Source organism: Triticum dicoccoides, unplaced genomic scaffold (genome assembly GCF_002162155.2).
Source record: "Triticum dicoccoides isolate Atlit2015 ecotype Zavitan unplaced genomic scaffold, WEW_v2.0 scaffold4092, whole genome shotgun sequence".
NCBI classification, from domain to species: domain Eukaryota; kingdom Viridiplantae; phylum Streptophyta; class Magnoliopsida; order Poales; family Poaceae; genus Triticum; species Triticum dicoccoides.
This window is the reverse complement of record NW_021270137.1, coordinates 31,840-55,868: the sequence shown is the minus strand read 5'-3', so window position 1 is coordinate 55,868 and position 24,029 is coordinate 31,840. Positions and strand designations below refer to the sequence as shown.

The window sequence follows — 24,029 nt, the reverse complement described above, 5'->3', positions numbered from 1 at the left end:
AGGCTCAGGAGCAGGGCGACGCTGGCTGGTAGAGGAATTCGAAGGAGCCAGGCCGCCCTGGCGATCACCTTGACTGCTGCGTCGTGCACCAACTAACGGCAGTGTCCGCGGTGGTGAAGAAGCATACACGGCGAGGCTAATATAAGGTATACCTGGGAGGACGCAACCCCCTGTCGTCAACACGTCATGGCCCGAATCGCCTGGAGGCCGCAACCCCTGCCTGTGCTCCAGATTCACAGTGTGTCCTGACGAACGAGGCGGCAATCTCTGAATTGAATAATTGATCGTTCATCTCGTTCTACCGCTGATTCGCTCGGCGCCACCTCTGTGGTACTCTTGACTGCTTTCACATATCCCCGCAAGGTATAGTACGTGGTATCCCACCCCATGTCATGTAATTGCATTCTGAAGCAATTAGTACATAGGAGTCAACACATAGGACAAGGAGGACCCGGTTATAGATTTTTTTAAGGGAGGGTGTGCCGTGTACGGGAGCATATCTGTTAGTTTGTATCCTATGTTTAACAATTTCGGAAATTTTTGTAGTATAAAAATCTCAATAGTGAGGATACATTGCTGAACGTGATGTGATGTATATGATTTAGTTTATCATTAGTTGTTCTCCTTGCCACTACCCACTAAATTTCAGATCTGCCTTCAACTTCTAATGGTAAATATTCAATTAATTTTAGTCGGCTCAAAAGGCTTCAAGCTTCTTTGTCCATTATTTCCTGTTCAACTTTAAGAAACCTTTCAGTTTGTTTTGTTTCACTTACTTTACTATTCCTTCTTGATAAACTCACCAGGTACTGTATATATCTCTCCCTGGTCACAGTGGGATGGCTAATAATTTCATGCACAACACCACAATAGCAGATATTCGGAGATTTGGAATTGTTTTGCTGTTTTCTTTCTATGAAAGATAAGCATGAATGCAGCGATGGCAAACCTAAACATCGTTGCCAATTTTCTCTTTCATAGAATAGGATGAATGTCACGGCAGCAGCTGCAAACTCCAAGAATGTTATTGTCATGGGGGGCACCAGTTTCAATTGTGTCTTCTTGCAAGCTCCTTGTCAATGAGAGGCACAAGGTCAGTCTGTACTCTGTAGATACATTTGTGATGCAGTGATTCTTCTCTTATGCTAACTAATACATTGATTATGTCCTATGATTCTCTAGGAGCACTAAGAAATTATATGTTTTCTTAAGGGTCACATCACACGAGGAAACTCTCACCCACAGCCATGAAATTTCCAATTGAATCAAATGCAAATTATACATAGTGCTCTTCCAAGCCACAGTTCAACCCCCACTTCTTGCCGCTCGCCTTCAGCCCCAGCAAGACGATTAAATATTTTACCTCAATCCATATATCAGATCTCGTGCTCAAGAAGACGATGGTGAAGAGCATGATAATGATCCAAATGTATGTTAACAATTGGTCCAGTTTAGAAATCTAAACAGGAAAGCTGAGGGGCCATTTAGTTTATACCCAGGCCCACCTCGCCAGAGATGGTGCGTGCAGATATTTTGGCGAACGATTCCCCTGCCCCTATTTCGCCTGTCCGTGGACGCAGAATGAAAGCAACGACCAATTTTTTTTGGCATGACTCCTATAATTGGGTTTCAATCTAAACAGTACCCAGTCAATGTCGAACTTCTTACTCAATATGACTCCTCAGGTTTCATTTGTTGGGGAGGCAGACAGAAACAACGATAACTAATATTTTTTTCTTTTCACTCACAATAATATTGTCATCAGATACAATTGCTATCAGGTTAGTGTTTTGTGAGCTTTCATCATGTCCCTTTATGGAACTTTTAAATGTTGATTATCATTTATCACTGCTGCTACTTTATGCAGAGTATTGATGTTTGTACTGAAGGAAGTCCAAAAGTCTTATCGATGCAGGCAAGACACTTGATATGACAAATTTCAAGTGGAAACGAACAAATATTATGCTTGTTCATCGCTTGATGTCTACCCTGACTATTCTTTCATTTGAAACTCGCTAATAACAAGTTTTTACTCTGCTGTTAAAACTGATGTTGCTAATTCGGTTCATAAAATTATTGTCGTTATAATTTGGTGATGTAATACTTTGCCATAAGCCAATATCAAATTATGAAGCATTGCTATAACTTCCAACGTGGTGCTAGAGCATTATATATGAATGTACTTAGTTAAAGGCCATCCAAAGATACACATTTGCAAGGAAACTGCACAATGTCAATACGAATATGAAAGATAATTGGATAAATAACTTTGAAATCTGATCTTTTTCTGATGATAACACAACTTACGCTGATTTCCATAATGAACAGAGAATAGAAAAAGTGTTGTTGCGGCCATGACTTGAATAACAAACCAAATTCACAAGGTCGGTACTGGACTATTGGTAATATATATTCTTTTGGCAGGGATTTAGAAATACTTCACATCTCTTTTTAGTGGATTTTGTGATAGGAGTGAGAGTTGAGAGTGAGCGGGTTGGAGGCTGTGGTTGATTTGTTCAGTTACGAATGTGAGCGGAATATTTTCCCTACTTAAGAAAAAGTGGCAAATTGGATAAGGCAGTCATATTTTTTTGATCAGGTCATACAATATATTTTTTAGGATAGAAGGGTAAATGCATTAGTTTGTTGTTTTAATAGTTAATAACAGACGCGGTGGCGTATTAATTGCATCCCCAACAACAGCCATCATATTTTTGTTTTGTGGTAATGCATGACATTCAACTGTATGTTACAACATGGCAATGCCTCATGAGACATCGAATTTGCCTTCTTTGCTTGGGGTCGTCATGGGCGGCGCACGCCTCCTCCGCCTTGATGGTCGTGGCGGATCGGCACGAACACGGGAGGAGGGGATCATGGCGGAGAGCAAGCGGTTGGTGGGGGCACTCCTCCTTGGTGGTCCGTGGGGAAGTATGGTATGAAGGGAAGAGGGCGCCAGGACGAAAGTGAGGTGAGTCTCATCCGGTTATAAAGTAGAGGGCTCCAGCGAGAAATATTAGGCTATGGTGGGAAACTGAGCTGGAAGGAGAGAGGGTCCGACATGAGGGAAGGGTGCCTCATGGTGTGGGGTTTTGTGTTGTGTTGGGACCGCGTGTTGGAAATAACATGGCGGATAGTTCGGACAACGACATTGCTCCCCATATATGAGATGGATTTGGGGCAGCCTGTACTAAACCCGGGCAAACGTCGGGCCGGGCCGGGTTTCGGGCCGGGCTTGTAAAAGCTCGACCTTCATTTCTCAAGCCCGAGCCCAGCCCGAAGCCTGAAATACTCCCTGTTTTCAAGCCCGAGCCCGGCCCAAAATCAAGCCCGAAGCCCGGAAGCCCGGCCCGAATGCTGTTTTTTAGTACGCGCACGTGCAAGCCCGGCCCGAAGCCCGAAAGCCTGGCCTGAAATACAGAAAAATTGAAGCTCGAGCCCGGCCTGAATTATCTTTCGGGCTGCAAAACAAAGCCCGAGCCTGGCCTGAATGTCAAGCCCGACCTGGCCCGGCCCGGGTTTTTCGGGCCGGGTCGTCGGGACGGGCTGCCCATGCCCGGGTTTAGCCCGGACTGTCCAGTCGGTTGAGTTTTGAGACCGTTGGGCGCCCGTTCGAAGTCCGAACATGCCCGGACGTACGAGGAAGAAATGAGCTTCGACCATAGAGGTGACCTTAATCATTTATTTGATTCATTTATATACATTATAGCCCGTAGCAACGCACGGGCATTCTACTAGTAGTCTTTGTAGTGGAGCTAGGAGGGGAAAGGATAAGGGACGAAGACGGGGGTAACAAGTCGGATGCGATCATACTAGCACTAAAGCACCGGATCCCATCAGAACTCCGAAGTTAAGCGTGCTTGGGCGAGAGTAGTACTAGGATGGGTGACCTCCTGGGAAGTCCTTGTGTTGCATTCCCTTTTTAATTTTTTTTGCACCGCTTGCAAAACAAAACGCACGTGTAAGTAATATATTTACCGTGTTTTATTATTTTGCACGAGTGCGGTATGTTATAGCTGGGTGCTCACGATTCACGAGTCTAGCGGCGGCGTTGTGGCGCGGTAAGCGTGCACTGGTGCGGTTGAGAAGGAGGGGTGGAAACCGCGTTAAACTCGTCTCCGTAGTTGAGAGGGAGCGGCCAAAGCAATGTACAATTGTCTTTGTAGTGGAGCTGGGAGGGGCAAGGATAAGGGACGAAGACGGGGGTAACATGTCGGATGCGATCATACCAGCACTAAAGCACCGGATCCCATCAGAACTCCGAAGTTAAGCGTGCTTGGGCGAGAGTAGTACTAGGATGGTTGACCTCCTGGGAAGTCCTCGTGTTGCATTCCCTTTTTAATTTTTTTGCGCCGCTTGCAAAATAAAACGCACGTGTAAGTAATATATTTACCGTGTTTTATTATTTTGCACGAGTGCGGTAAGTTATAGCTCGGTGCTCACGATTCACGAGTCTAGCGGCGGTGTTGTGGCGCGATAAGCATGCACTGGTGCGGTTGAGAGGGAGGGGTGGAAACCGTGTTAAACTCATCTCCGTAGTTGAGAGGGAGCGGCCAAAGCAATGTACAATCGTCTTTGTAGTGGAGCTGGGAGGGGCAAGGATAAGGGACGAAGACGGGGGTAACATGTCGGATGTGATCATACCAGCACTAAAGCACTGGATCCCATCAGAACTCCGAAGTTAAGCGTGCTTGGGCGAGAGTAGTACTAGGATGGGTGTCCTCCTGGGAAGTCCTCGTGTTGCATTCCCTTTTTAATTTTTTTTGCGCCGCTTGCAAAACAAAACGCACGTGTAAGTAATATATTTACCGTGTTTTATTATTTTGCACGAGTGCGGTAAGTTATAGCTGGGTGCTCACGATTCACGAGTCTAGCGGCGGCGTTGTGGCGCGGCAAGCGTGCACTGGAGCGGTTGAGAGGGAGGGGTGGAAACCGCGTTAAACTCGTCTCCGTAGTTGAGAGGGAGCGGCCAAAGCAATGTACAATCGTCTTTGTAGTGGAGGTGGGAGGGGAAAGGATAAGGGACGAAGACGGTGGTAACATGTCGGATGCGATCATACCAGCACTAAAGCACCAGATCCCATTAGAACTCCGAAGTTAAGCGTGCTTGGGAGAGAGTAGTACTAGTATGGGTGACCTCCTGGGAAGTCCTCGTGTTGCATTCCCTTTTTAATTTTTTTTGCGCCGCTTGCAAAACAAAACGCACGTGTAAGTAATATATTTACCGTGTTTTATCATTTTGCACGAGTGCGGTAAGTTATAGCTGGGTGCTCACGATTCACGAGTCTAGCGGCGGCGTTGTGGCGCGGCAAGCGTGCACTGGTGCGGTTGAGAGGGAGTGATGGAAACCGCGTTAAACTCGTCTCCGTAGTTGAGAGGGAGCGGCCAAAGCAATGTACAATCGTCTTTGTAGTGGAGCTGGGAGGGGAAAGGATAAGGGACGAAGACGGGGGTAACATGTCGGATGCGATCATACCAGCACTAAAGCACCGGATCCCATCAGAACTCCAAAGTTAAGCGTGCTTGGGCGAGAGTAGTACTAGGATGGGTGACCTCCTGGGAAGTCCTTGTGTTCCATTCCCTTTTTAATTTTTTTGCACCGCTTGCAAAACAAAACGCACGTGTAAGTAATATATTTACCGTGTTTTATTATTTTGCACGAGTGCGGTATGTTATAGCTGGGTGCTCACGATTCACGAGTCTAGCGGCGGCGTTGTGGCGCGGCAAGCGTGCACTGGTGCGGTTGAGAGGGAGGGGTGGAAACCGCGTTAAACTCGTCTCCGTAGTTGAGAGGGAGCGGCCAAAGCAATGTACAATCGTCTTTCTAGTGGAGCTGGGAGGGGCAAGGATAAGGGACGAAGACGGGGGTAACATGTCGGATGCGATCATACCAGCACTAAAGCACCGGATCCCATCAGAACTCCGAAGTTAAGCGTGCTTGGGCGAGAGTAGTACTAGGATGGGTGACCTCTTGAGAAGTCCTCGTGTTGCATTCCCTTTTTAATTTTTTTTTGCGCTGCTTGCAAAACAAAACGCACGTGTAAGTAATATATTTACCATTTTTTATTATTTTGCACGAGTGCGGTAAGTTATAGCTGGGTGCTCACAATTCACGAGTCTAGCGGCGGCGTTGTGGCGCGGCAAGCGTGCACTGGTGCGGTTGAGAGGGAGGGGTGGAAACCGCGTTAAACTCGTCTCCGTAGTTGAGAGGGAGCGGCCAAAGCAATGTACAATCATCTTTGTAGTGGAGCTGGGAGGGGAAAGGATAAGGGACGAAGACGGGGGTAACATGTCGGATGGGATCATACCAGCACTAAAGCACTGGATCCCATCAGAACTCCGAAGTTAAGCGTGCTTGGGCGAGAGTAGTACTAGGATGGTTGACCTCCTGGGAAGTCCTCGTGTTGCATTCCCTTTTTAATTTTTTTGCGCCGCTTGCAAAATAAAATGCACGTGTAAGTAATATATTTACCGTGTTTTATTATTTTGCACGAGTGCGGTAAGTTGTAGCTCGGTGCTCACGATTCACGAGTCTAGCGGCGGTGTTGTGGCACGGCAAGCATGCACTGGTGCGGTTGAGAGGGAGGGGTGGAAACCGTGTTAAACTCATCGCCGTAGTTGAGAGGGAGCGGCCAAAGCACTGTACAATCATCTTTGTAGTGGAGCTGGGAGGGGCAAGGATAAGGGACGAAGACGGGGGTAACATGTCGGATGCGATCATACCAGCACTAAAGCATTGGATCCCATCAGAACTCCGAAGTTAAGCGTGCTTGGGCGAGAGTAGTATTAGGATGGGTGTCCTCCTGGGAAGTCCTCGTGTTGCATTCCCTTTTTAATTTTTTTTGCGCCGCTTGCAAAACAAAACGCACGTGTAAGTAATATATTTACCGTGTTTTATTATTTTGCACGAGTGCGGTAAGTTATAGCTGGGTGCTCACGATTCACGAGTCTAGCGGCGGCGTTGTGGCGCGGCAAGCATGCACTGGTGCGGTTGAGAGGGAGGGGTGGAAACCCCGTTAAACTCGTCTCCGTAGTTGAGAGGGAGCGGCCAAAGCAATGTACAATCGTCTTTGTAGTGGAGCTGGGAGGGGCAAGGATAAGGGACGTAGACGGGGTAACATGTTGGATGCGATCATACCAGCACTAAACCATCGGATCCCATCAGAACTCCAAAGTTAAGCGTGCTTGGGCGAGAGTAGTACTAGGATAGGTGACCTCCTGGGAAGTCCTCGTGTTGCATTCCCTTTTTAATTTTTTTTGCGCCGCTTGCAAAACAAAACGCACGTGTAAGTAATATATTTACCGTGTTTTATTATTTTGCACAAGTGCGGTAAGTTATAGCTGGGTGCTCATGATTCACGAGTCTAGCGGCGGCGTTGTGGCGCGGCAAGCGTGCACTGGTGCGGTTGAGAGGGAGGGGTGGAAACTGCGTTAAACTCGGCTCCGTAGTTGAGAGGGAGCGGCCAAATCAATGTAAAATCGTCTTTGTAGTGGAGCTGGGAGGGGCAAGGATAAGGGACGAAGACGGGGGGTAACATGTCGGATGCGATCATACCAGCACTAAAGCACTGGATCCCATCAGAACTTCAAAGTTAAGCGTGCTTGGGCGAGAGTAGTACTAGGATGGGTGACCTCCTGGGAAGTCCTCGTGTTGCATTCCCTTTTTAATATTTTTTGCGCCGCTTGCAAAACAAAACGCACGTGTAAGTAATATATTTACCGTGTTTTATTATTTTGCACGATTGCGGTAAGTTATAGCTGGGTGCTCACGATTCACGAGTCTAGCGGCGGCGTTGTGGTGCGGCAAGCGTGCAATGGTGCGGTTGAGAGGGAGGGGTGCAAACCGCGTTAAACTCGTCTCCGTAGATGAGAGGGAGCGGCCAAAACAATGTACAATCGTCTTTGTAGTGGAGCTAGGAGGGGAAAGGATAAGGGACGAAGACGGGGGTAACATGTCGGATGCGATCATACCAGCACTAAAGCATCGGATCCCATCAGAACTCCGAAGTTAAGCGTGCTTGGGCGAGAGTAGTAATAGGATGGGTGACCTCCTGGGAAGTCCTTGTGTTGCATTCCCTTTTTAATTTTTTTTGCGCCGCTTGAAAACAAAACGCACGTGTAAGTAATATATTTACCGTGTTTTATTATTTTGCACGAGTGCGGTAAGTTATAGTTGGGTGCTCACGATTCACGAGTCTAGCGGCGGCGTTGTGGCGCGGCAAGCGTGCACTGGTGCGGTTGAGAGGGAGGGGTGGAAACCGCGTTAAACTCGTCTCCGTAGTTGAGAGGGAGCGGCCAAAGCAATGTACAATCGTCTTTGTAGTGGAGCTGGGAGGGGAAAGGATAAGGGACGAAGACGGGGGTAACATGTCGGATGCGATCATACCAGCACTAAAGCACTGGATCCCATCAGAACTCCGAAGTTAAGCGTGCTTGGGCGAGAGTAGTACTAGGATGGGTGTCCTCCTGGGAAGTCCTCGTGTTGCATTCCCTTTTTAATTTTTTTTGCGCCGCTTGCAAAACAAAACGCACGTGTAAGTAATATATTTACCGTGTTTTATTATTTTGCACGAGTGCGGTAAGTTATAGCTGGGTGCTCACGATTCACGAGTCTAGCGGCGGCGTTGTGGCGCGGCAAGCGTGCACTGGAGCGGTTGAGAGGGAGGGGTGGAAACCGCGTTAAACTCGTCTCCGTAGTTGAGAGGGAGCGGCCAAAGCAATGTACAATCGTCTTTGTAGTGAAGGTGGGAGGGGAAAGGATAAGGGACGAAGACGGTGGTAACATGTCGGATGCGATCATACCAGCACTAAAGCACCAGATCCCATTAGAACTCCGAAGTTAAGCGTGCTTGGGCGAGAGTAGTACTAGTATGGGTGACCTCCTGGGAAGTCCTCGTGTTGCATTCCCTTTTTAATTTTTTTTTGCGCCGCTTGCAAAACAAAACGCACGTGTAAGTAATATATTTACCGTGTTTTATCATTTTGCACGAGTGCGGTAAGTTATAGCTGGGTGCTCACGATTCACGAGTCTAGCGGCGGCGTTGTGGCGCGGCAAGCGTGCACTGGTGCGGTTGAGAGGGAGTGATGGAAACCGCGTTAAACTCGTCTCCGTAGTTGAGAGGGAGCGGCCAAAGCAATGTACAATCGTCTTTGTAGTGGAGCTGGGAGGGGAAAGGATAAGGGACGAAGACGGGGGTAACATGTCGGATGCGATCATACCAGCACTAAAGCACCGGATCCCATCAGAACTCCAAAGTTAAGCGTGCTTGGGCGAGAGTAGTACTAGGATGGGTGACCTCCTGGGAAGTCCTTGTGTTCCATTCCCTTTTTAATTTTTTTGCACCGCTTGCAAAACAAGACGCACGTGTAAGTAATATATTTACTGTGTTTTATTATTTTGCACGAGTGCGGTATGTTATAGCTGGGTGCTCACGATTCACGAGTCTAGCGGCGGCGTTGTGGCGCGGCAAGCGTGCACTGGTGCGGTTGAGAGGGAGGGGTGGAAACCGCGTTAAACTCGTCTCCGTAGTTGAGAGGGAGCGGCCAAAGCAATGTACAATCGTCTTTCTAGTGGAGCTGGGAGGGGCAAGGATAAGGGACGAAGACGGGGGTAACATGTCGGATGCGATCATACCAGCACTAAAGCACCGGATCCCATCAGAACTCCGAAGTTAAGCGTGCTTGGGCGAAAGTAGTACTAGGATGGGTGACCTCTTGAGAAGTCCTCGTGTTGCATTCCCTTTTTAATTTTTTTTTGCGCTGCTTGCAAAACAAAACGCACGTGTAAGTAATATATTTACCATTCTTTATTATTTTGCACGAGTGCGGTAAGTTATAGCTGGGTGCTCACAATTCACGAGTCTAGCGGCGGCGTTGTGGCGCGGCAAGCGTGCACTGGTGCGGTTGAGAGGGAGGGGTGGAAACCGCGTTAAACTCGTCTCCGTAGTTGAGAGGGAGCGGCCAAAGCAATGTACAATCATCTTTGTAGTGGAGCTGGGAGGGGAAAGGATAAGGGACGAAGACGGGGGTAACATGTCGGATGCGATCATACCAGCACTAAAGCACTGGATCCCATCAGAACTCCGAAGTTAAGCGTGCTTGGGCGAGAGTAGTACTAGGATGGTTGACCTCCTGGGAAGTCCTCGTGTTGCATTCCCTTTTTAATTTTTTTGCGCCGCTTGCAAAATAAAATGCACGTGTAAGTAATATATTTACCATGTTTTATTATTTTGCACGAGTGCGGTAAGTTGTAGCTCGGTGCTCACGATTCACAAGTCTAGCGGCGGTGTTGTGGCACGGCAAGCATGCATTGGTGCGGTTGAGAGGGAGGGGTGGAAACCGTGTTAAACTCATCTCCGTAGTTGAGAGGGAGCGGCCAAAGCAATGTACAATCATCTTTGTAGTGGAGCTGGGAGGGGCAAGGATAAGGGACGAAGACGGGGGTAACATGTCGGATGCGATCATACCAGCACTAAAGCACTGGATCCCATCAGAACTCCGAAGTTAAGCGTGCTTGGGCGAGAGTAGTATTAGGATGGGTGTCCTCCTGGGAAGTCCTCGTGTTGCATTCCCTTTTTAATTTTTTTTGCGCCACTTGCAAAACAAAACGCACGTGTAAGTAATATATTTACCGTGTTTTATTATTTTGCACGAGTGCGGTAAGTTATAGCTGGGTGCTCACGATTCACGAGTCTAGCGGCGGCGTTGTGGCGCGGCAAGCGTGCACTGGTGCGGTTGAGAGGGAGGGGTGGAAACCCCGTTAAACTCGTCTCCGTAGTTGAGAGGGAGCGGCCAAAGCAATGTACAATCGTCTTTGTAGTGGAGCTGGGAGGGGCAAGGATAAGGGACGTAGACGGGGTAACATGTTGGATGCGATCATACCAGCACTAAACCATCGGATCCCATCAAAACTCCAAAGTTAAGCGTGCTTGGGCGAGAGTAGTACTAGGATGGGTGACCTCCTGGGAAGTCCTCGTGTTGCATTCCCTTTTTAATTTTTTTTGCGCCGCTTGCAAAACAAAACGCACGTGTAAGTAATATATTTACCGTGTTTTATTATTTTGCACAAGTGCGGTAAGTTATAGCTGGGTGCTCATGATTCACGAGTCTAGCGGCGGCGTTGTGGCGCGGCAAGCGTTCACTGGTGCAGTTGAGAGGGAGGGGTGGAAACCGCGTTAAACTCGGCTCCGTAGTTGAGAGGGAGCGGCCAAATCAATGTACAATCGTCTTTGTAGTGGAGCTGGGAGGGGCAAGGATAAGGGACGAAGACGGGGGTAACATGTCGGATGCGATCATACCAGCACTAAAGCACTGGATCCCATCAGAACTTCGAAGTTAAGCGTGCTTGGGCGAGAGTAGTACTAGGATGGGTGACCTCCTGGGAAGTCCTCGTGTTGCATTCCCTTTTTAATATTTTTTGCGCCGCTTGCAAAACAAAACGCACGTGTAAGTAATATATTTACCGTGTTTTATTATTTTGCACGATTGCGGTAAGTTATAGCTGGGTGCTCACGATTCACGAGTCTAGCGGCGGCGTTGTGGTGCGGCAAGCGTGCAATGGTGCGGTTGAGAGGGAGGGGTGCAAACCGCGTTAAACTCGTCTCCGTAGTTGAGAGGGAGCGGCCAAAGCAATGTACAATCGTCTTTGTAGTGGAGCTAGGAGGGGAAAGGATAAGGGACGAAGACGGGGGTAACATGTCGGATGCGATCATACCAGCACTAAAGCATCGGATCACATCAGAACTCCGAAGTTAAGCGTGCTTGGGCGAGAGTAGTAATAGGATGGGTGACCTCCTGGGAAGTCCTTGTGTTGCATTCCCTTTTTAATTTTTTTTGCGCCGCTTGAAAACAAAACGCACGTGTAAGTAATATATTTACCGTGTTTTATTATTTTGCACGAGTGCGGTAAGTTATAGTTGGGTGCTCACGATTCACGAGTCTAGCGGCGGCGTTGTGGCGCGGCAAGCGTGCACTGGTGCGGTTGAGAGGGAGGGGTGGAAACCGCGTTAAACTCGTCTCCGTAGTTGAGAGGGAGCGGCCAAAGCAATGTACAATCGTCTTTGTAGTGGAGCTGGGAGGGGAAAGGATAAGGGACGAAGACGGGGGTAACATGTCGGATGCGATCATACCAGCACTAAAGCATCGGATCCCATCAAAACTCCGAAGTTAAGCGTGCTTGGGCGAGAGTAGTACTAGGATGGGTGACCTCCTGGGAAGTCCTTGTGTTGCATTTCCTTTTTAATATTTTTTTGCACCGCTTGCAAAACAAAACGCACGCGTAAGTAATATATTTACCGTGTTTTATTATTTTGCACGAGTGCGGTAAGTTATAGCTGGGTGCTCACGATTCACGAGTCTAGCGGCGGCGTTGTGGCGCGGCAAGGGTGCACTTGTGCGGTTGAGAGGGAGGGGTGGAAACCGCGTTAAGCTCGTCTCCGTAGTTGAGAGGGAGCGGCCAAAGCAATGTACAATCGTCTTTGTAGTGGAGCTGGGAGGGGCAAGGATAAGGGACGAAGACGGGGGTAACATGTCGGACGCGATCATACCAGCACTAAAGCACCGGATATCATTAGAACTTCGAAGTTAAGCGTGCTTGGGCGAGAGTAGTACTAGGATGGGTGACCTCTTGGGAAGTCCTCTTGTTGCATTCCCTTTTTAATTTTTTTTTGCGCTGCTTGCAAAACAAAACGCACGTGTAAGTAATATATTTACCATTTTTTATTATTTTGCACGAGTGCGGTAAGTTATAGCTGGGTGCTCACGATTCACGAGTCTAGCGGCGGCGTTGTGGCGCGGCAAGCGTGCACTGGTGCGGTTGAGAGGGAGGGGTGGAAACCGCGTTAAACTCGTCTCCGTAGTTGAGAGGGAGCGGCCAAAGCAATGTACAATCGTCTTTGTAGTGGAGCTGGGAGGGGAAAGGATAAGGGACGAAGACGGGGGTAACATGTCGGATGCGATCATACCAGCACAAAAGCACCGGATCCCATCAGAACGCCGAAGTTAAGCGTGCTTGGGCGAGAGTAGTACTTGGATGGTTGACCTCCTGGGAAGTCCTCGTGTTGCATTCCCTTTTTAATTTTTTTGCGCCGCTTGCAAAATAAAACGCACGTGTAAGTAATATATTTACCGTGTTTTATTATTTTGCACGAGTGCGGTAAGTTATAGCTCGGTGCTCACGATTCACGAGTCTAGCGGCGGTGTTGTGGCGCGGCAAGCATGCACTGGTGCGGTTGAGAGGGAGGGGTGGAAACCGTGTTAAACTCATCTCCGTAGTTGAGAGGGAGGGCCAAAGCAATGTACAATCGTCTTTGTAGTGGAGCTGGGAGGGGCAAGGATAAGGGACGAAGACGGGGGTAACATGTCGGATGCGATCATACCAGCACTAAAGCACTGGATCCCATCAGAACTCCGAAGTTAAGCGTGCTTGGGCGAGAGTAGTACTAGGATGGGTGTCCTCCTGGGAAGTCCTCGTGTTGCATTCCCTTTTTAATTTTTTTGCGCTGCTTGCAAAACAAAACGCACGTGTAAGTAATATATTTACCGTGTTTTATTATTTTGCACGAGTGCGGTAAGTTATAGCTGGGTGCTCACGATTCACGAGTCTAGCGGCGGCGTTGTGGCGCGGCAAGCGTGCACTGGTGCGGTTGAGAGGGAGGGGTGGAAACCGCGTTAAACTCGTCTCCGTAGTTGAGAGGGAGCGGCCAAAGCAATGTACAATCGTCTTTGTAGTGGAGCTGGGAGGGGAAAGGATAAGGGACGAAGACGGGGGTAACATATCGGATGCGATCATACCAGCACAAAAGCACCGGATCCCATCAGAACTCCGAAGTTAAGCGTGCTTGGGCGAGAGTAGTACTAGGATGGTTGACCTCCTGGGAAGTCCTCGTGTTGCATTCTCTTTTTAATTTTTTTTGCGCCGCTTGCAAAATAAAACGCACGTGTAAGTAATATATTTACCATGTTTTATTATTTTGCACGAGTGCGGTAAGTTATAGCTCGGTGCTCACGATTCACGAGTCTAGCGGCGGTGTTGTGGCGCGGCAAGCATGTACTGGTGCGGTTGAGAGGGAGGGGTGGAAACCGTGTTAAACTCATCTCCGTAGTTGAGAGGGAGCGGCCAAAGCAATGTACAATCGTCTTTGTAGTGGAGCTGGGAGGGGCAAGGATAAGGGACGAAGACGGGGGTAACATGTCGGATGCGATCATACCAGCACTAAAGCACTGGATCCCATCAGAACTCCGAAGTTAAGCGTGCTTGGGCGAGAGTAGTACTAGGATGGGTGTCCTCCTGGGAAGTCCTCGTGTTGCATTCCCTTTTTAATTTTTTTGCGCCGCTTGCAAAACAAAACGCACGTGTAAGTAATATATTTACCGTGTTTTATTATTTTGCATGAGTGCGGTAAGTTATAGCTGGGTGCTCACGATTCACGAGTCTAGCGGCGGCGTTGTGGCGCGGCAAGCGTGCACTGGTGCGGTTGAGAGGGAGGGGTGGAAACCACGTTAAACTCGTCTCCGTAGTTGAGAGGGAGCGGCCAAAGCAATGTACAATCGTCTTTGTAGTGGAGCTGGGAGGGGCAAGAATAAGGGACGTAGACGGGGGTAACATGTTGGATGCGATCATACCAGCACTAAACCACCGGATCCCATCAGAACTCCAAAGTTAAGCGTGCTTGGGCGAGAGTAGTACTAGGATGGGTGACCTCCTGGGAAGTCCTCGTGTTGCATTCCCTTTTTAATTTTTTTTGCGCCGCTTGCAAAACAAAACGCACGTGTAAGTAATATATTTACCGTGTTTTATTATTTTGCACGAGTGCGGTAAGTTATAGCTGGGTGCTCATGATTCACGAGTCTAGCGGCGTCGTTGTGGCGCGGCAAGCGTGCACTGGTGCGGTTGAGAGGGAGGGGTGGAAACCGCATTAAACTCGGCTCCGTAGTTGAGAGGGAGCGGCCAAATCAATGTACAATCGTCTTTGTAGTGGAGCTGGGAGGGGCAAGGATAAGGGACGAAGACGGGGGGTAACATGTCGGATGTGATCATACCAGCACTAAAGCACTGGATCCCATCAGAACTTCGAAGTTAAGCGTGCTTGGGCGAGAGTAGTACTAGGATGGGTGACCTCATGGGAAGTCCTCGTGTTGCATTTCCTTTTTAATTTTTTTTGCGCCGCTTGCAAAACAAAACACACGTGTAAGTAATATATTTACCGTGATTTATTATTTTGCACGAGTGCGGTAAGTTATAGCTGGGTGCTCACGATTCATGAGTCTAGCGGCGGCGTTGTGGCGCGGCAAGCGTGCAATGGTGCGGTTGAGAGGGAGGGGTGGAAACCGCGTTAAACTCGTCTCCGTAGTTGAGAGGGAGCGGCCAAAGCAATGTACAATCGTCTTTGTAGTGGAGCTGGGAGGGGAAAGGATAAGGGACGATGACGGGGGTAACATGTCGGATGCGATCATACCAGCACTAAAGCACCGGATCCCATCAGAATTCCGAAGTTAAGCGTGCTTGGGCGAGAGTAGTACTAGGATGGGTGACCTCCTGGGAAGTCCTTGTGTTGCATTCCCTTTTTAATTTTTTTTGCACCGCTTGCAAAAGAAAACGCACGTGTAAGTAATATATTTACCGTGTTTTATTATTTTGCACGAGTGCGGTACGTTATAGCTGGGTGCTCACGATTCACGAGTCTAGCGGCGGCGTTGTGGCGCGGCAAGCGTGCACTGGTGCGGTTGAGAGGGAGGGGTGGAAACCGCGTTAAACTCATCTCCGTAGTTGAGAGGGAGCGGCCAAAGCAATGTACAATCGTCTTTGTAGTGGAGCTGGGAGGGGCAAGGATAAGGGACGAAGACGGGGGTAACATGTCGGATGCGATCATACCAGCACTAAACCACCGGATCCCATCAAAACTCCAAAGTTAAGCGTGCTTGGGCGAGAGTAGTACTAGGATGGGTGACCTCTTGGGAAGTCCTCGTGTTGCATTCCCTTTTTAATTTTTTTTGCGCCGCTTGCAAAACAAAACACACGTGTAAGTAATATATTTACCGTATTTTATTATTTTGGACGAGTGCGGTAAGTTATAGCTGGGTGCTCACGATTCACGAGTCTAGCGGCGGCGTTGTGGCGCGGCAAGCGTGCACTGGTGCGGTTGAGAGGGAGGGGTGGAAACCGTGTTAAACTCATCTCCGGAGTTGAGAGGGAGCGGCCAAAGCAATGTACAATCGTCTTTGTAGTGGAGCTGGGAGGCACAAGGATAAGGGACGAAGACGGGGGTAACATGTCGGATGTGATCATACCAGCACTAAAGCACTGGATCCCATCAGAACTCCGAAGTTAAGCGTGCTTGGGCGAGAGTAGTACTAGGATGGGTATCCTCCTGGGAAGTCCTCGTGTTGCATTCCCTTTTTAATTTTTTTTGCGGCGCTTGAAAACAAAACGCACGTGTAAGTAATATATTTACCGTGTTTTATTATTTTGCACGAGTGCGGTAAGTTATAGCTGGGTGCTCACGATTCACGAGTCTAGCGGCGGCGTTGTGGCACGGCAAGCGTGCACTGGTGCGGTTGAGAGGGAGGGGTGGAAACCGCGTTAAACTCGTCTTCGTAGTTGAGAGGGAGCGGCCAAAGCAATGTAGAATCGTCTTTGTAGTGGAGCTGGGAGGGGCAAGGATAAGGGACGAAGACGGGGGGTAACATGTCGGATGCGATCATACCAGCACTAAAGCACTGGATCCCATCAAATCTTTGAAGTTAAGCGTGCTTGGGCGAGAGTAGTACTAGGATGGGTGACCTCATGGGAAGTCCTCGTGTTGCATTCCCTTTTTAATTTTTTTTGCGCCGCTTGCAAAACAAAACGCACGTGTAAGTAATATATTTACCGTGTTTTATAATTTTGCACGAGTGCGGTAAGTTATAGCTGGGTGCTCACGATTCACGAGTCTAGCAGCGGCGTTGTGGCGCGGCAAGCGTGCAATGGTGCGGTTGAGAGGGAGGGGTGGAAACCGCGTTAAACTCGTCTCCGTAGTTGAGAGGGAGCGGCCAAAGCAATGTACAATCGTCTTTGTAGTGGAGCTGGGAGGGGAAAGGATAAGGGACGATGACGGGGGTAACATGTCGGATGTGATCATACCAGCACTAAAGCACCGGATCCCATCAGAACTCCGAAGTTAAGCGTGCTTGGGCGAGAGTAGTACTAGGATGGGTGACCTCCTGGGAAGTCCTTTTCTTGCATTCCCTTTTTAATTTTTTTTGCACCGCTTGCAAAAGAAAACGCACGTGTAAGTAATATATTTACCGTGTTTTATTATTTTGCATGAGTGCGGTACGTTATAGCTGGGTGCTCACGATTCACGAGTCTAGCGGCGGCGTTGTGGCGCGGCAAGCGTGCACTTGGTGCGGTTGAGAGGGAGGGGTGGAAACCGCGTTAAAATCATCTCCGTAGTTGAGAGGGAGAGGCCAAAGCAATGTACAATCGTCTTTGTAGTGGAGCTGGGAGGGGCAAGGATAAGGGACGAAGACGGGGGTAACATGTCGGATGCGATCATACCAGCACTAAACCACCGGATCCCATCAGAACTCCAAAGTTAAGCGTGCTTGGGCGAGAGTAGTACTAGGATGGGTGACCTCTTGGGAAGTCCTCGTGTTGCATTCCCTTTTTAATTTTTTTTTGCGCCGCTTGCAAAACAAAACACACGTGTAAGTAATATATTTACCGTGTTTTATTATTTTGCACGAGTGCTGTAAGTTATAGCTGGGTGCTCACGATTCACGAGTCTAGCGGCGGCGTTGTGGCGCGGCAAGCGTGCACTGGTGCGGTTGAGAGGGAGGGGTGGAAACCGTGTTAAACTCATCTCCGGAGTTGAGAGGGAGCGGCCAAAGCAATGTACAATCGTCTTTGTAGTGGAGCTGGGAGGCACAAGGATAAGGGACGAAGACGGGGGTAACATGTCGGATGCGATCATACCAGCACTAAAGCACTGGATCCCATCAGAACTCCGAAGTTAAGCGTGCTTGGGCGAGAGTAGTACTAGGATGGGTGTCCTCCTGGGAAGTCCTCGTGTTGCATTCCCTTTTTAAATTTTTTTTCGGCGCTTGAAAACAAAACGCACGTGTAAGTAATATATTTACCGTGTTTTATTATTTTGCACGAGTGCGGTAAGTTATAGCTGGGTGCTCACGATTCACGAGTCTAGCGGCGGCGTTGTGGCACGGCAAGCGTGCACTGGTGCGGTTGAGAGGGAGGGGTGGAAACCGCGTTAAACTCGTCTTCGTAGTTGAGAGGGAGCGGCCAAAGCAATGTAGAATCGTCTTTGTAGTGGAGCTGGGAGGGGCAAGGATAAGGGACGAAGACGGGGGGTAACATGTCGGATGCGATCATACCAGCACTAAAGCACTGGATCCCATCAGAACTTCGAAGTTAAGCGTGCTTGGGCGAGAGTAGTACTAGGATGGGTGATCTCATGGGAAGTCCTCGTGTTGCATTCCCTTTTTAATTTTTTTTGCGCCGCTTGCAAAACAAAACGCACGTGTAAGTAATATATTTACCGTGTTTTATTATTTTGCACGAGTGCGGTAAGTTATAGCTGGGTGCTCACGATTCACGAGTCTAGCGGCGGTGTTGTGGCGCGGCAAGCGTGCAATGGTGCGGTTGAGAGGGAGGGGTGGAAACCGCGTTAAACTCGTCTCCGTAGTTGAGAGGGAGCGGCCAAAGCAATGTACAATCGTCTTTGTAGTGGAGCTGGGAGGGGAAAGGATAAGGGACGATGACGGGGGTAACATGTCGGATGCGATCATACCAGCACTAAAGCACCGGATCCCATCAGAACTCCGAAGTTAAGCGTGCTTGGGCGAGAGTAGTACTAGGATGGGTGACCTCCTGGGAAGTCCTTGTCTTGCATTCCCTTTTTAATTTTTTTTGCACCGCTTGCAAAAGAAAATGCACGTGTAAGTAATATATTTACCGTGTTTTATTATTTTGCACGAGTGCGGTACGTTATAGCTGGGTGCTCACAATTCACGAGTCTAGCGGCGGCGTTGTGGCGCGGCAAGCGTGCACTGGTGCGGTTGAGAGGGAGGGGTGGAAACCGCGTTAAACTCATCTCCGTAGTTGAGAGGGAGCGGCCAAAGCAATGTACAATCGTCTTTGTAGTGGAGCTGGGAGGGGCAAGGATAAGGGACGAAGACGGGGGTAACATGTCGAATGCGATCATACCAGCACTAAACCACCGGATCCTATTAGAACTCCAAAGTTAAGCGTGCTTGGGCGAGAGTAGTACTAGGATGGGTGACCTCTTGGGAAGTCCTCGCGTTGCATTCCCTTTTTAATTTTTTTTGCGCCGCTTGCAAAACGAAACACACGTGTAAGTAATATATTTACCGTGTTTTATTATTTTGCAGGAGTGCGGTAAGTTATAGCTGGGTGCTCACGATTCACGAGTCTAGCGGCGGCGTTGTGGCGCGGCAAGCGTGCACTGGTGCGGTTGAGAGGGAGGGGTTGAAACCGTGTTAAACTCATCTCCGGAGTTGAGAGGGAGCGGCCAAAGCAATGTACAATCGTCTTTGTAGTGGAGCTGGGAGGCACAAGGATAAGGGACGAAGACGGGGGTAACATGTCGGATGCGATCATACCAGCACTAAAGCACTGGATCCCATCAGAACTCCGAAGTTAAGCGTGCTTGGGAGAGAGTAGTACTAGGATGGGTGTCCTCCTGGGAAGTCCTCGTGTTGCATTCCCTTTTTAATTTTTTTTGCGGCGCTTGAAAACAAAACGCACGTGTAAGTAATATATTTACCGTGTTTTATTATTTTGCACGAGTGCGGTAAGTTATAGCTGGGTGCTCACGATTCACGAGTCTAGCGGCGGCATTGTGGCACGGCAAGCGTGCACTGGTGCGGTTGAGAGGGAGGGGTGGAAACCGCGTTAAACTCGTCTTCGTAGTTGAGAGGGAGCGGCCAAAGCAATGTAGAATCGTCTTTGTAGTGGAGCTGGGAGGGGCAAGGATAAGGGACGAAGACGGGGGGGTAACATGTCGGATGCGATCATACCAGCACTAAAGCACTGGATCCCATCAGAACTCCGAAGTTAAGCGTGCTTGGGCGAGAGTAGTACTAGGATGGGTGACCTCCTGAGAAGTCCTCGTGTTGCATTCCCTTTTTAATTTTTTTTGCGCCGCTTGAAAACAAAACGCACGTGTAAGTAATATATTTACCGTGTTTTATTATTTTGCACGAGTGCGGTAAGTTATAGCTGGGTGCTCATGATTCACTAGTCTAGCGGCGGCGTTGTGGCGCGGCAAGCGTGCACTGGTGCGGTTGAGAGGGAGGGGTGGAAACCGCGTTAAACTCATCTCCGTAGTTGAGAGGGAGCGGCCAAAGCAATGTACAATCGTCTTTGTAGTGGAGCTGGGAGGGGCAAGGATAAGGGACGAAGACGGGGGTAACATGTCGGATGCGATCATACCAGCACTAAACCACCGGATCCCATTAGAACTCCAAAGTTAAGCGTGCTTGGGCGAGAGTAGTACTAGGATGGGTGACCTCCTGGGAAGTCCTTGTGTTGCATTCCCTTTTTAATTTTTTTTTGCGCCGCTTGCAAAACAAAACACACGTGTAAGTAATATATTTACCGTGTTTTATTATTTTGCACGAGTGCTGTAAGTTATAGCTGGGTGCTCACGATTCACGAGTCTAGCGGCGGCGTTGTGGCGCGGCAAGCGTGCACTGGTGCGGTTGAGAGGGAGGGGTGGAAACCGTGTTAAACTCATCTCCGGAGTTGAGAGGGAGCGGCCAAAGCAATGTACAATCGTCTTTGTAGTGGAGCTGGGAGGCACAAGGATAAGGGACGAAGACGGGGGTAACATGTCGGATGCGATCATACCAGCACTAAAGCACTGGATCCCATCAGAACTCCGAAGTTAAGCGTGCTCGGGCGAGAGTAGTACTAGGATGGGTGTCCTCCTGGGAAGTCCTCGTGTTGCATTCCCTTTTTAATTTTTTTTGCGGCGCTTGAAAACAAAACGCACGTGTAAGTAATATATTTACCGTGTTTTATTATTTTTCACGAGTGCGGTAAGTTATAGCTGGGTGCTCACGATTCACGAGTCTAGCGGCGGCGTTGTGGCACGGCAAGCGTGCACTGGTGCGGTTGAGAGGGAGGGGTGGAAACCGCGTTAAACTCGTCTTCGTAGTTGAGAGGGAGCGGCCAAAGCAATGTAGAATCGTCTTTGTAGTGGAGCTGGGAGGGGCAAGGATAAGGGACGAAGACGGGGGGTAACATGTCGGATGCGATCATACCAGCACTAAAGCACTGGATTCCATCAGAACTTCGAAGTTAAGCGTGCTTGGGCGAGAGTAGTACTAGGATGGGTGACCTCATGGGAAGTCCTCGTGTTGCATTCCCTTTTTAATTTTTTTTGCGCCGCTTGCAAAACAAAACGCACGTGTAACTAATATATTTACCGTGTTTTATTATTTTGCACGAGTGCGGTAAGTTATAGCTGGGTGCTCACGGTTCACGAGTCTAGCGGCGGCGTTGTGGCGCGGCAAGCGTGCAATGGTGCGGTTGAGAGGGAGGGGTGGAAACCGCGTTAAACTCGTCTCCGTAGTTGAGAGGGAGCGGCCAAAGCAATGTACAATCGTCTTTGTAGTGGAGCTGGGAGGGGAAAGGATAAGGGACGATGACGGGGGTAACATGTCGGATGCGATCATACCAGCACTAAAGCACCGGATCCCATCAGAACTCCGAAGTTAAGCGTGCTTGGGCGAGAGTAGTACTAGGATGGGTGACCTCCTGGGAAGTCCTTGTCTTGCATTCCCTTTTTAATTTTTTTTGCACCGCTTGCAAAAGAAAACGCACGTGTAAGTAATATATTTACCGTGTTTTATTATTTTGCACGAGTGCGGTACGTTATAGCTGGGTGCTCACGATTCACGAGTCTAGCGGCGGCGTTGTGGCGCGGCAAGCGTGCACTGGTGCGGTTGAGAGGGAGGGGTGGAAACCGCGTTAAACTCATCTCCGTAGTTGAGAGGGAGCGGCCAAAGCAATGTACAATCGTCTTTGTAGTGGAGCTGGGAGGGGCAAGGATAAGGGACGAAGACGGGGGTAACATGTCGGATGCGATCATACCAGCACTAAACCACCGGATCCCATTAGAACTCCAAAGTTAAGCGTGCTTGGGCGAGAGTAGTACTAGGATGGGTGACCTCTTGGGAAGTCCTCGTGTTGCATTCCCTTTTTAATTTTTTTTGCGCCGCTTGCAAAACAAAACACACGTGTAAGTAATATATTTACCGTGTTTTATTATTTTGCACGAGTGCAGTAAGTTATAGCTGGGTGCTCACGATTCACGAGTCTAGCGGCGGCGTTGTGGCGCGGCAAGCGTGCACTTGTGCGGTTGAGAGGGAGGGGTTGAAACCGTGTTAAACTCATCTCCGGAGTTGAGAGGGAGCGGCCAAAGCAATGTACAATCGTCTTTGTAGTGGAGCTGGGAGGCACAAGGATAAGGGACGAAGACGGGGGTAACATGTCGGATGCGATCATACCAGCACTAAAGCACTGGATCCCATCAGAACTCCGAAGTTAAGCGTGCTTGGGAGAGAGTAGTACTAGGATGGGTGTCCTCCAGGGAAGTCCTCGTGTTGCATTCCCTTTTTAATTTTTTTTGCGGCGCTTGAAAACAAAACGCACGTGTAAGTAATATATTTACCGTGTTTTATTATTTTGCACGAGTGCGGTAAGTTATAGCTGGGTGCTCACGATTCACGAGTCTAGCGGCGGCGTTGTGGCACGGCAAGCGTGCACTGGTGCGGTTGAGAGGGAGGGGTGGAAACCGCGTTAAACTCGTCTTCGTAGTTGAGAGGGAGCGGCCAAAGCAATGTAGAATCGTCTTTGTAGTGGAGCTGGGAGGGACAAGGATAAGGGACGAAGACGGGGGGTAACATGTCGGATGCCATCATACCAGCACTAAAGCACTGGATCCCATCAGAACTCCGAAGTTAAGCGTGCTTGGGCGAGAGTAGTACTAGGATGGGTGACCTCCTGAGAAGTCCTCGTGTTGCATTCCCTTTTTAATTTTTTTTGCGCCGCTTGAAAACAAAACGCACGTGTAAGTAATATATTTACCGTGTTTTATTATTTTGCACGAGTGCGGTAAGTTATAGCTGGGTGCTCATGATTCACTAGTCTAGCGGCGGCGTTGTGGCGCGGCAAGCGTGCATTGGTGCGGTTGAGAGGGAGGGGTGGAAACCGCGTTAAACTCGTCTTCGTAGTTGAGAGGGAGCGGCCAAAGCAATGTAGAATCGTCTTTGTAGTGGAGCTGGGAGGGGCAAGGATAAGGGACGAAGACGGGGGTAACATGTCGGATGCGATCATACCAGCACTAAACCACCGGATCCCATCAGAACTCCAAAGTTAAGCGTGCTTGTGCGAGAGTAGTACTAGGATGGGTGACCTCCTGGGAAGTCCTCGTGTTGCATTCCCTTTTTAATTTTTTTTGCGCCGCTTGCAAAACAAAACGCACGTGTAAGTAATATATTTACCGTGTTTTATTATTTTGCACGAGTGCGGTATGTTATAGTTGGGTGCTCACGATTCACGAGTCTAGCGGCGGCGTTGTGGCGCGGCAAGCGTGCACTGGTGCGGTTGAGAGGGAGGGGTGGAATCCGCGTTAAACTCGTCTCCGTAGTTGAGAGGGAGCGGCCAAAGCAATGTACAATCGTCTTTGTAGTGGAGCTGGGAGGGGCAAGGATAAGGGACGAAGACGGGGGTAACATGTCTTATGCGATCATACCAGCACTAAAGCACCGGATCCCATCAGAACTCCGAAGTTAAGCGTGCTTGGGCGAGAGTAGTACTAGGATGGGTGACCTCTTGGGAAGTCCTCGTGTTGCATTCCCTTTTTAATTTTTTTTGCGCCGCTTGCAAAACAAAACGCACGTGTAAGTAATATATTTACCGTGTTTTATTATTTTGCACGAGTGCGGTAAGTTATAGCTGGGTGCTCACGATTCACGAGTCTAGCGGCGGCGTTGTGGCGCGGCAA

General features: G+C 49.1%; 49 non-coding genes across 49 annotated transcripts; all 49 read left to right on the top strand.

Moving 5' to 3' along the window:
- Positions 1-3,799: 3,799 nt before the first annotated feature.
- Positions 3,800-3,918, top strand: LOC119346188. The gene has a single exon (XR_005167449.1). It is a non-coding gene; the product is annotated as a 5S ribosomal RNA (ribosomal RNA).
- Positions 3,919-4,215: 297 nt separating this feature from the next.
- On the top strand, positions 4,216-4,334 carry LOC119346467. Its single transcript, XR_005167736.1, has one exon. It is a non-coding gene; the product is annotated as a 5S ribosomal RNA (ribosomal RNA).
- Positions 4,335-4,630: 296 nt separating this feature from the next.
- Positions 4,631-4,749, top strand: LOC119346238. Its single transcript, XR_005167506.1, has one exon. It is a non-coding gene; the product is annotated as a 5S ribosomal RNA (ribosomal RNA).
- Positions 4,750-5,046: 297 nt separating this feature from the next.
- LOC119346371 lies at positions 5,047-5,165 on the top strand. The gene has a single exon (XR_005167641.1). It is a non-coding gene; the product is annotated as a 5S ribosomal RNA (ribosomal RNA).
- A 297-nt stretch (positions 5,166-5,462) lies between these two features.
- Positions 5,463-5,581, top strand: LOC119346334. Its single transcript, XR_005167600.1, has one exon. It is a non-coding gene; the product is annotated as a 5S ribosomal RNA (ribosomal RNA).
- A 296-nt stretch (positions 5,582-5,877) lies between these two features.
- On the top strand, positions 5,878-5,996 carry LOC119346449. The gene has a single exon (XR_005167720.1). It is a non-coding gene; the product is annotated as a 5S ribosomal RNA (ribosomal RNA).
- Positions 5,997-6,294: 298 nt separating this feature from the next.
- LOC119346293 lies at positions 6,295-6,413 on the top strand. The gene has a single exon (XR_005167558.1). It is a non-coding gene; the product is annotated as a 5S ribosomal RNA (ribosomal RNA).
- A 296-nt stretch (positions 6,414-6,709) lies between these two features.
- On the top strand, positions 6,710-6,828 carry LOC119346339. The gene has a single exon (XR_005167606.1). It is a non-coding gene; the product is annotated as a 5S ribosomal RNA (ribosomal RNA).
- Positions 6,829-7,124: 296 nt separating this feature from the next.
- LOC119346364 lies at positions 7,125-7,243 on the top strand. Its single transcript, XR_005167634.1, has one exon. It is a non-coding gene; the product is annotated as a 5S ribosomal RNA (ribosomal RNA).
- Positions 7,244-7,541: 298 nt separating this feature from the next.
- On the top strand, positions 7,542-7,660 carry LOC119346208. The gene has a single exon (XR_005167473.1). It is a non-coding gene; the product is annotated as a 5S ribosomal RNA (ribosomal RNA).
- A 297-nt stretch (positions 7,661-7,957) lies between these two features.
- LOC119346316 lies at positions 7,958-8,076 on the top strand. The gene has a single exon (XR_005167578.1). It is a non-coding gene; the product is annotated as a 5S ribosomal RNA (ribosomal RNA).
- A 296-nt stretch (positions 8,077-8,372) lies between these two features.
- On the top strand, positions 8,373-8,491 carry LOC119346202. The gene has a single exon (XR_005167466.1). It is a non-coding gene; the product is annotated as a 5S ribosomal RNA (ribosomal RNA).
- Positions 8,492-8,788: 297 nt separating this feature from the next.
- Positions 8,789-8,907, top strand: LOC119346253. Its single transcript, XR_005167520.1, has one exon. It is a non-coding gene; the product is annotated as a 5S ribosomal RNA (ribosomal RNA).
- Positions 8,908-9,205: 298 nt separating this feature from the next.
- LOC119346333 lies at positions 9,206-9,324 on the top strand. Its single transcript, XR_005167599.1, has one exon. It is a non-coding gene; the product is annotated as a 5S ribosomal RNA (ribosomal RNA).
- A 296-nt stretch (positions 9,325-9,620) lies between these two features.
- Positions 9,621-9,739, top strand: LOC119346230. Its single transcript, XR_005167499.1, has one exon. It is a non-coding gene; the product is annotated as a 5S ribosomal RNA (ribosomal RNA).
- A 298-nt stretch (positions 9,740-10,037) lies between these two features.
- LOC119346221 lies at positions 10,038-10,156 on the top strand. Its single transcript, XR_005167489.1, has one exon. It is a non-coding gene; the product is annotated as a 5S ribosomal RNA (ribosomal RNA).
- A 296-nt stretch (positions 10,157-10,452) lies between these two features.
- LOC119346274 lies at positions 10,453-10,571 on the top strand. Its single transcript, XR_005167540.1, has one exon. It is a non-coding gene; the product is annotated as a 5S ribosomal RNA (ribosomal RNA).
- A 296-nt stretch (positions 10,572-10,867) lies between these two features.
- LOC119346377 lies at positions 10,868-10,986 on the top strand. Its single transcript, XR_005167646.1, has one exon. It is a non-coding gene; the product is annotated as a 5S ribosomal RNA (ribosomal RNA).
- A 297-nt stretch (positions 10,987-11,283) lies between these two features.
- Positions 11,284-11,402, top strand: LOC119346229. Its single transcript, XR_005167498.1, has one exon. It is a non-coding gene; the product is annotated as a 5S ribosomal RNA (ribosomal RNA).
- Positions 11,403-11,699: 297 nt separating this feature from the next.
- On the top strand, positions 11,700-11,818 carry LOC119346372. The gene has a single exon (XR_005167642.1). It is a non-coding gene; the product is annotated as a 5S ribosomal RNA (ribosomal RNA).
- Positions 11,819-12,114: 296 nt separating this feature from the next.
- Positions 12,115-12,233, top strand: LOC119346358. The gene has a single exon (XR_005167629.1). It is a non-coding gene; the product is annotated as a 5S ribosomal RNA (ribosomal RNA).
- Positions 12,234-12,531: 298 nt separating this feature from the next.
- Positions 12,532-12,650, top strand: LOC119346439. The gene has a single exon (XR_005167713.1). It is a non-coding gene; the product is annotated as a 5S ribosomal RNA (ribosomal RNA).
- A 298-nt stretch (positions 12,651-12,948) lies between these two features.
- On the top strand, positions 12,949-13,067 carry LOC119346327. Its single transcript, XR_005167591.1, has one exon. It is a non-coding gene; the product is annotated as a 5S ribosomal RNA (ribosomal RNA).
- Positions 13,068-13,362: 295 nt separating this feature from the next.
- LOC119346201 lies at positions 13,363-13,481 on the top strand. Its single transcript, XR_005167465.1, has one exon. It is a non-coding gene; the product is annotated as a 5S ribosomal RNA (ribosomal RNA).
- Positions 13,482-13,777: 296 nt separating this feature from the next.
- Positions 13,778-13,896, top strand: LOC119346219. Its single transcript, XR_005167486.1, has one exon. It is a non-coding gene; the product is annotated as a 5S ribosomal RNA (ribosomal RNA).
- A 297-nt stretch (positions 13,897-14,193) lies between these two features.
- On the top strand, positions 14,194-14,312 carry LOC119346200. Its single transcript, XR_005167463.1, has one exon. It is a non-coding gene; the product is annotated as a 5S ribosomal RNA (ribosomal RNA).
- A 296-nt stretch (positions 14,313-14,608) lies between these two features.
- On the top strand, positions 14,609-14,727 carry LOC119346220. Its single transcript, XR_005167487.1, has one exon. It is a non-coding gene; the product is annotated as a 5S ribosomal RNA (ribosomal RNA).
- Positions 14,728-15,025: 298 nt separating this feature from the next.
- LOC119346315 lies at positions 15,026-15,144 on the top strand. The gene has a single exon (XR_005167577.1). It is a non-coding gene; the product is annotated as a 5S ribosomal RNA (ribosomal RNA).
- A 297-nt stretch (positions 15,145-15,441) lies between these two features.
- Positions 15,442-15,560, top strand: LOC119346225. The gene has a single exon (XR_005167493.1). It is a non-coding gene; the product is annotated as a 5S ribosomal RNA (ribosomal RNA).
- Positions 15,561-15,857: 297 nt separating this feature from the next.
- LOC119346340 lies at positions 15,858-15,976 on the top strand. Its single transcript, XR_005167607.1, has one exon. It is a non-coding gene; the product is annotated as a 5S ribosomal RNA (ribosomal RNA).
- Positions 15,977-16,273: 297 nt separating this feature from the next.
- On the top strand, positions 16,274-16,392 carry LOC119346283. Its single transcript, XR_005167548.1, has one exon. It is a non-coding gene; the product is annotated as a 5S ribosomal RNA (ribosomal RNA).
- Positions 16,393-16,689: 297 nt separating this feature from the next.
- Positions 16,690-16,808, top strand: LOC119346397. Its single transcript, XR_005167670.1, has one exon. It is a non-coding gene; the product is annotated as a 5S ribosomal RNA (ribosomal RNA).
- Positions 16,809-17,105: 297 nt separating this feature from the next.
- LOC119346366 lies at positions 17,106-17,224 on the top strand. The gene has a single exon (XR_005167636.1). It is a non-coding gene; the product is annotated as a 5S ribosomal RNA (ribosomal RNA).
- A 298-nt stretch (positions 17,225-17,522) lies between these two features.
- On the top strand, positions 17,523-17,641 carry LOC119346236. Its single transcript, XR_005167504.1, has one exon. It is a non-coding gene; the product is annotated as a 5S ribosomal RNA (ribosomal RNA).
- A 298-nt stretch (positions 17,642-17,939) lies between these two features.
- Positions 17,940-18,058, top strand: LOC119346199. The gene has a single exon (XR_005167462.1). It is a non-coding gene; the product is annotated as a 5S ribosomal RNA (ribosomal RNA).
- Positions 18,059-18,355: 297 nt separating this feature from the next.
- On the top strand, positions 18,356-18,474 carry LOC119346303. Its single transcript, XR_005167566.1, has one exon. It is a non-coding gene; the product is annotated as a 5S ribosomal RNA (ribosomal RNA).
- Positions 18,475-18,771: 297 nt separating this feature from the next.
- Positions 18,772-18,890, top strand: LOC119346224. The gene has a single exon (XR_005167492.1). It is a non-coding gene; the product is annotated as a 5S ribosomal RNA (ribosomal RNA).
- Positions 18,891-19,187: 297 nt separating this feature from the next.
- Positions 19,188-19,306, top strand: LOC119346361. Its single transcript, XR_005167632.1, has one exon. It is a non-coding gene; the product is annotated as a 5S ribosomal RNA (ribosomal RNA).
- Positions 19,307-19,603: 297 nt separating this feature from the next.
- On the top strand, positions 19,604-19,722 carry LOC119346325. Its single transcript, XR_005167589.1, has one exon. It is a non-coding gene; the product is annotated as a 5S ribosomal RNA (ribosomal RNA).
- Positions 19,723-20,020: 298 nt separating this feature from the next.
- Positions 20,021-20,139, top strand: LOC119346466. The gene has a single exon (XR_005167735.1). It is a non-coding gene; the product is annotated as a 5S ribosomal RNA (ribosomal RNA).
- Positions 20,140-20,435: 296 nt separating this feature from the next.
- LOC119346280 lies at positions 20,436-20,554 on the top strand. The gene has a single exon (XR_005167545.1). It is a non-coding gene; the product is annotated as a 5S ribosomal RNA (ribosomal RNA).
- Positions 20,555-20,852: 298 nt separating this feature from the next.
- LOC119346227 lies at positions 20,853-20,971 on the top strand. Its single transcript, XR_005167496.1, has one exon. It is a non-coding gene; the product is annotated as a 5S ribosomal RNA (ribosomal RNA).
- A 297-nt stretch (positions 20,972-21,268) lies between these two features.
- LOC119346300 lies at positions 21,269-21,387 on the top strand. Its single transcript, XR_005167563.1, has one exon. It is a non-coding gene; the product is annotated as a 5S ribosomal RNA (ribosomal RNA).
- A 297-nt stretch (positions 21,388-21,684) lies between these two features.
- On the top strand, positions 21,685-21,803 carry LOC119346223. The gene has a single exon (XR_005167491.1). It is a non-coding gene; the product is annotated as a 5S ribosomal RNA (ribosomal RNA).
- A 297-nt stretch (positions 21,804-22,100) lies between these two features.
- Positions 22,101-22,219, top strand: LOC119346259. The gene has a single exon (XR_005167526.1). It is a non-coding gene; the product is annotated as a 5S ribosomal RNA (ribosomal RNA).
- Positions 22,220-22,516: 297 nt separating this feature from the next.
- On the top strand, positions 22,517-22,635 carry LOC119346370. The gene has a single exon (XR_005167640.1). It is a non-coding gene; the product is annotated as a 5S ribosomal RNA (ribosomal RNA).
- A 297-nt stretch (positions 22,636-22,932) lies between these two features.
- On the top strand, positions 22,933-23,051 carry LOC119346278. Its single transcript, XR_005167544.1, has one exon. It is a non-coding gene; the product is annotated as a 5S ribosomal RNA (ribosomal RNA).
- Positions 23,052-23,347: 296 nt separating this feature from the next.
- On the top strand, positions 23,348-23,466 carry LOC119346332. The gene has a single exon (XR_005167597.1). It is a non-coding gene; the product is annotated as a 5S ribosomal RNA (ribosomal RNA).
- Positions 23,467-23,763: 297 nt separating this feature from the next.
- LOC119346190 lies at positions 23,764-23,882 on the top strand. The gene has a single exon (XR_005167451.1). It is a non-coding gene; the product is annotated as a 5S ribosomal RNA (ribosomal RNA).
- The last annotated feature ends 147 nt before the right edge of the window (positions 23,883-24,029 follow it).